The sequence below is a fragment of the Dioscorea cayenensis genome, chromosome 9 (assembly GCF_009730915.1).
Source record: "Dioscorea cayenensis subsp. rotundata cultivar TDr96_F1 chromosome 9, TDr96_F1_v2_PseudoChromosome.rev07_lg8_w22 25.fasta, whole genome shotgun sequence".
In the NCBI taxonomy this organism is placed as follows: Eukaryota; Viridiplantae; Streptophyta; class Magnoliopsida; order Dioscoreales; family Dioscoreaceae; genus Dioscorea; species Dioscorea cayenensis.
Window position 1 is genome coordinate 16052003 of NC_052479.1, and position 7917 is coordinate 16059919.

Here is a 7917-nt window from a genome sequence, read left to right on the forward strand (position 1 = left end):
TTACTTCCTTAATCGGGGCCCCTTTTACGAATTGGAGGTGGGGCGCAGATCGGTCCACTCACTCAAGCCCTACCCCTAGCTCTATTATCTATCCCCTACCTTTATTTAAGTTCACAAGAGTCTAGGCCCTTTCAATCTACAATTTTTATCTAGTCCTCTAGGTCTCAAAAGTGCTTTCTAGGCGGACTCTTTATCACGGGTTTCTTTGCGAGTAGAATATTCTTAGTCATCGCCAGTCTATCTTCATTTTCCTTACCTTCTCATGCTAGTGAGTGATTTGGATTCATTCTTTATATGTAGTATAGACAATCTAACCCTTCTCTCAAACCATGTTGGAATTTCACATAGAGCCCTAACCTTAGCCATACATAAAAGCACCAACAAGATCGGGTTAGAAGCTCAGCGGTAAAAGGCCCATACGAGAATAGGGAGATGCCCGAGTTTTTTTGAGACATCAAGTTTTTGGTCCCCTGTCTCGGCTACAAGCTCGGGGATTTCAGTCTTGACTATAAGAGCATTAGAAAGGCTGGACAAGAAGCGAAAGAGGATAGAGAAAAATCATACGGAAATGAGAGCACACACTACTATCTTGCTTGATAGAGTATCCTTTCTTATGCATCTGTGGACTACGTAAGATGTGAAAAAAATCTATCTCGTACATATCTTATCGAGTCACCTCTGACGAGGGAAGCATGCTTATTGAAAGCTCAAGCCAATATGTATCTTTACCCTCCAGCGGAAGTCACTCATTCTTTTGCTACAGCTAATATTTGTGTCCCTCCTGGAGTGGTTTTAGACTAAAAAAATGACTCTGTTTATCACCCCAACACTAAATACTACTCAAAATCGCCCAGAATCCTCAGTCAAATGTTGTGGAAGACCTCCAGTCTATATCAGTCCCCACTTTGGACATGTGTAGAAGTGCTGTAGAGTGGTGAATTTCATTTACAAATCATCCATTCACTTCCAACAGGCCTCCAAATGCGGGGAAAGTGCCATCATGTAGGGATAGTCGGGTCCTCCGAAAGTGGTACAGTGCTTTCCAAATAAATAAAAGTCCAATTAGTTATCCTATCTTTCCTCCTATGATTGAACCTGTCTCATCCTCTTCAAGAAAACCTACCTTAGGTTCTTCCTCTTGGTAGTTTGATATGTGCTTGTGCGATATGAATGTGAAGCATTAATTCCTTATGTTGAGCATTACTTTTCTCAGGTTTTTACACTAATATGTGTGTTTTTATGTTAGTTCGTGCAGGTAGGGTTGTGAGGCCAAGTATGAAGGAAAGAAGCCAATGTGGATTACAATACACCAATGTTGGAGGAAATTTTGCTAAGGTTCAAACGCGAAGACATAGGTCGATGTGAGATCCTAGAGTGTGTGCCAACCTCCTCGTATTCGAGTTTGGCACACCCATTTGGAGGGGTACAAAGGCAGTCACACTCGAGCATTCCGATTTATGCACATAGAACAAGAGCTCTACCAACGTACCTATCATTGAAGAAGCAAGTGATCCATGAAGTGAACGTGTGCACGTTTGCGTTACTCCGATGAAAGTATGGATTCGGGAAGCTATTCGAGGCGGATCTTGTAGCGAGCACTATAGCAACACGGTAGCAAAGTCTTTGTAAGAGACCTATTCACGACCGGCCGAGAAAAGCAGGAGTTCGAGAGAATCCACACGGGCGTGTGGAAATTATCCACGCCCGTGTAGAAATTCTGCACGGGCGCGTGAAGCATCCACTCCCGTGTAGTCGCCCGATTCCAGCCTTATTTAAAGCCGAATCAGCCCCGATTTTAGTATTCTTTTCTCCATCTTTTCTCTAACTTGAGAGAGGGCTTTGGCTAGGGATTTGAGGGGTATTGCCCAAGGTTTTGGAGAGGTTCTACGGCTCTGACATCGTCATTCCTTAGGAAGAAGGTTGGTAGGGGAGCTTCCGTCGAGGCGTATCCTATACCGGACGAGGGAATCCTTGGACGACGAGTAGAGGACTTTCCACAAGACCATCGATACGACTATCGAGGGTTTTTTTTTATGGATTCATTGCTTTTACATTCTATTTCTTTGATTGTACTTAGCTCAATGGAGAGCTAAACCCCTAGTGGGTACTTGCGTATTGTGAACCCTAGAATGTATTTGTTTCATTGAATCTCTTTATTATGCTTTCAATTAATTAATGTTTATTGTGAGTTCCAACCTTGAATGCTTGATTGTATGAACATTTCCCCTAGAGTGACACTAGGGTTAAGAGTTCTCGTTGGTAACCTTGTGAGTGACTGACACACCACGAGTGTTAGACAAAGCTATGTTGGAGAGGGTTGAGAGGGGAGTCGAGAGATACATGAGCATCCCCTTTCCCCTCTGGCGTGATAGATTCTATCTCCGTTCGTCGAGTTCTTTGCGGCCATAATAGAGTGAATGGTTTAAGGGATGAACTTCCGTTGGGTCTTAGTTGCGCGTGCAACGGAGTGAAGCGTTGAGGTGATCTTAGTATCTAGGGCTCAATTGTGGTTAGGGACCTTCCACCTGGACCAAAGGGTTAGGTCTATAATTAGGAAGAGATTTATCACTTGGAATCCCTAGAGCTCATTGCAACTCTATCGCGAGTGCGAGGTGTTGAGATTGTTCAATTTCTCCTCCGGGACATGTATAGAGTTAGGCATAGTTGACCTTAGATTTGGGACTATGTAATTAAGGATTTCCATGTCTCACCATTGTATTGATTAGGAAGCATAATAGAGGGTTCTTGCACTTGAAACAATTATCCTAGGCGGAGCATTAGCCGACTACCCCATCTTTATCTATTGCCTTACCCCCTTTCTTTACTTTTGCTCTCTTACTTGTTGTTTTTATTGTTGAGAATTGAATCATTGTCACACTTATCATCATTGATCTTTCACATAGCTATGAATCGAATTAAGTATTTTTATTCCCTATTCCCTGTGGATTCGATACCCGCTCACCCGGGATTATTACTTCGACAAACACGTGCACTAGCGGGATATACGCAATTGGACCTTGTCAAGTTTTTGGTGCCGTTGCCGGGGAGTAGGCGTTTAGAGATACTTTGCACTGTGTTTTCTTAGCTATTTCACCATATATTCTATTTCATATCTTGTTATTCTATCATTGTTCTAATGTTTCCTTATTCTTTTTATTGTGGAAAATGATTAACATGTTTGAGTCATTTGACACTATCATGAGAATGGTTGAACACATGGAGCAGAAAGTTCAAACAATTGCATCACACGACATGTCGTGTTATTCTCACCATGAGCAGTGTACAGTCAGCAACCAGTAGAAGAATCGATTGAAGAGTACATCACCAGGATTCAAGGGAAAAACTGTGAATTAGATAATGTGGTAAAGCAGTTTGAGGAATCCACGTCGGTGTCAATGAGCGACCAGTTGGAGGAAAGTTTAGAAAGAATCCTTACTCAGTTTGATTCTTCCTATCAAGATCAAAGGCAGGAACTCTTTTCAGTTGGAGTTGCTATTTCAAAAGTGGAACTATGTGGAATAGACACGTTGATATCCGTCGCAGATTGTAAAGAAATAGATACCTAGTTAGAAGAGGAGGAGAATAACCGTGAACATAAGGTGAATGATTTCGAGGAGATTGATAAATTGAAGGATGGCAGTTTATGCCCATCAATTGTTGAACCACCAGAACTTAAGCTGAAAACTCTTCCAACACATTTGGAATATGCATTCTTAATGGAGGACTCTAAACTCCCTGTGATTATAGCTTCAAACTTATCTGCAGAGTAGAAGGATAAGCTTGTTAGCATGTTAAAAAAACACAAATCAGCTATTGAATGGAAGATCTCCGACATTACGGGTATAAACCCATCATTCTGCACTCATAAGATCCTAATAGAGGATGACTAAAAATTTGTGATCCAACCTCAGTAAAGATTGAACCCGAATATGAAGGAAGTTGTTAAGGCAGAGGTAATAGAACTTTTGGATGCAGTAATCATCTATCTCATATCAGACAGCAAGTGGGTGAGCCCGACCCAAGTTGTCCCAAAAAAAGGAGGAATGACAGTAGTGAAGAATGAAAAGAATGAGTTAATCCCCACTAGGACAGTTACTGGTTGGTGAGTTTGCATTAACTATAGAAGACTAAATGATGTAGCGGGAATGACAGTAGTGAAGATCACTTTCCTTTGCCATTTATTAACCAAATATTGGAACGACTAGCGGGGTATCATTTCTACTGTTTCCTTGATGGCATGTCAGGATACTTTCAAATCCCAATAGCTCCAGAAGATCAGTAGAAAACCACATTTACTTGCCCTTATGGTACTTTTGCTTATAGAAGAATGCCTTTCGGGTTGTGTAATGCTCCTGCAACATTCCAGCGCTGCATGACGGCCATTTTTGATGACTTTCTCGAAGATATTATTGAAGTTTTTATGGATGACTTTTCAGTGTTCAGGGACTCTTTTGATGCTTGCTTAAATAATTTGGAAAGAGTCATAGTGAGATGCGAAGAGACGAATCTCAACCTCAATTGGGAGAAGTGTCACTTTATGGTGCAAGAAGGCATTGTCCTTGGACATAAGATTTTCCAGGCAGGTATGAAGGTGGATAAGGCTAAGATTGAGATAATTGAAAAGCTTCCTCCGCCTACGAATGTTAAAGGGATACACAGTTTCTTGGGTCATGCAGGTTTTTACAGAAGGTTCATTAAGGACTTTTCGAAGATCTCCCAACCGTTAACCAAACTCTTGGAGAAGGATACTCCCTTTGATTTCAGAAATGACTGTCTGAATGCATTTAATGTGCTGAAAGAAAAGTTAGTGCAAGCACCAATTCTGACAACACTAAAGTGGGATGAGCCGTTCGAAGTAATGTGTGATGCTAGTGATTATGTAGTGGGAGCGGTCTTGCGTCAGAGGAGAAGTAAGCAATTTCAACCAATCTATTATGCTAGCAAGACTCTCACAAGTGCACAAGAGAATTACACCACTACTGAAAAAGGAATTATTAGCAGTAGTGTTTGCTTTTGATAAATTCAGACCATATCTCATCCTATCTAATGTCACAGTATTCACTGATCACTCTGCACTCCGTTATCTCATGAACAAGGCAGATGCAAAACCGAGATTGATTCAGTGGATATTGTTATTGCAAGAATTTGACATGAAAATAAAAGATAAAAAGGGGACAGAGAATGTGGTTGCAGATCATCTGTCGAGATTAGAAGATTGCGAAGGGCAAGAACTGGCAAGCAAGGAAATTAATGATTTCTTCCCTGAAGAGCATTTGTATGCGGTACAAGTATCAAAATCGAAAGATGTTCCATGGTTCACAGATTTTGCCAATTATCTGTCAGGAAGGTTATTGAAGCAGGGTTTAAGCTTTCAGCAGAAGAAGAAATTTTTTAGTGACCTTAAGAACTTTTTCTCGAAAGATCCTTACCTGTTCCGTATTTGTACAAATCAGGTGGTGCGAAGGTGTGTTTCTAGGGAGGAAGGTTGGAACATCATTGCGCATTGTCACTCAGGTCCAGTGGGGGGGGGGATTATGCTTCAAGTCGAACTGCAGAGAAGGTTTTAACCGCTGGGTTCTATTGGCCAACCTTATTCCAAGATGTTCATCAATTCGTTTTACGATGTGATAGTTGTCAAAGGGCTGGAAATTTATTATGAAGGGATGAGATGCCTCAAAATCCCATGCAATTCTGCGAGGTATTTGATGTGTGGGGGATTGATTTTATGGGACCATTTCCAAAGTCCAATGGAAATCAATCCATTTTGGTAGCAGTTGATTATGTTTCCAAGTGGGTAGAAGCCAAGGCTCTCCCAACTAATGATGCAAGAACTGTGGTGAAGTTTTTGAAGAACCTATTCACTCGCTTTGGAATTCCAAGAATTATCATCAGCGATCGAGGAACCCATTTTTGTAATACACAATTGACGAAAGTATTAAAGCGTTATGGAGTTCATCATCGTCTTGCTACTCCTTACCATCCGCAAACAAGTGGGCAAGTGGAGGTTACAAACAGATAGCTCAAGAGAATATTAACCAAATCAGTGGAACAAGGGAAACGAGATTGGTCTGAAAGGTTGGATGACAGACTTTTGGATCATAGAACAGCATACAAAACACCAATAGGAACCACTCCCTATAATTTAGTGTATGGAAAATCTTGTCTTTTGCCTGTGGAATTAGAGCACAAAGCATACTGGGCAATTAAAGTGATGAATTTCGACTTGCGCAAATCTGGAGAGCAATGAATATTACATCTCAACGAGTTAGATCAATGGAGGATTAAGGCATATGAGAATGCAAGGATATACAAGGAAAGAATTCGGAAGTGGCATGACAAGCATATTAAGATGCCGAAGGATTTCAAAGCGGGCGATCAGGTGGTACTATTCAACTCTCGTCTACGTTTATTTGTAGGGAAACTAAAATAAAGGTGGTCTGGTCCATACACCATAACCAAAGTTTCAACCCATGGAGCCATTGAGATTAACCATCAGGAGAAGGGCACATTTAAGGTGAATGGACATAGGCTGAAACCATACTATGGTGGAGAGATTTGCAGTCACAATAGAGAAGTATTTTTCCTCCATGAACCCCCGTGAGGTAAGACAAGGTACGTCAAGCTAAGTGACGTTAAAAAAGCGTTTCTTGGGAGGCAACCCAAGTGTTTACTGTTTTCTTAGCTTTTAGTTTAGTTCGTTTGCAAGAATAATTTGTTAAGTGTTGGTGTCTTAATTTCTTAGATGCTTGTGCTGAGATTTCCTTGTGAACTTTGAATTTTAATCGTGTGTTTTCATGTGGAATTGGCGAAGTTTGGTCCTTTGAGCTCTATTTCATGTTTTTCACTAGTAAAAAAATTGCATAATAGAGCAGGCTCTGAGTGTTTAAACATGTTCAGAAATTTTCTGCAGAGCCTGCTGATAAGTGCTTGTGCGATATGAATGCGAAGCGTTCATTCCTTATGTTGAGCATTACTTTTCTCAAGTTTTTACATTAATATGTGTGTTTTTATGTTACTTTTATGCAGGTAGGGTTGTGAGGCCGAGTATGAAGGAAATAGGCCAATGTGGATCATAATGCACCTATTTGGAGGAGATCTTGCTAAGATTCAAACGCGAAGACATAGGTCAGGTGTGAGATGCTAGAGTGTGTGCCAACCTCCTTGTATTCGAGTGAGCATATTCATTTGGAGGGGCACAAAGGCAGTCACACTCGAGCATTCTAACTTATGCATATAAGAACAAGAGATCCACCAACATGTACATCATTGAAGAAGCAAGTGATTCATGACGTAAACGTGTGCCCGTTTGCGTTACCCCAATGAAAGTATGGAATTCGGGAGTATTTTCGGCAGAGTATTGTAGTAGGTACTGTAGCAAAACATTGTACCAAGAAATCAGAGAAATAGAGAATCTACACGGGCTTGGGGAAATTATCCACGCCCGTGTGGAAATTCCACAGGGGCGTGTGTCATCATACACGCCCGTGTAGTCGCCCGATTCTAGCCCTATTTAAAGCGGATTTCAGCCCCAATTTCATTATTCTTTTCTCCATCTTATCCCCAATGTGCGAGAGGGTTTTGGCTAGGGTTTCGAGGGGTATTGGCCAAGGTTTTGGAGAGGTTCTACGGCTCCGACATCGTGATTCCATTAGGAAGAAGGTTGGTAAGAGAGCTTCGATCGAGGCGTATCCTATACCGAACGAAGGAATCCTTTGACGACGAGTAGAGGACTTTCCACAAGACCATCGACACGACCATCGAGGGGGTTTCTTTATGTACTCATTGCTTTTACATTCAATTTCTTTGATTGTACTTAGCTCCATGGAGAGCTAAACCCCTAGTGGGTACTTGGGTGATTGTGAACCCTAGGATGTACTCATTTCATTGAACTTCTTTATTATGCTTTCAATAAATTGA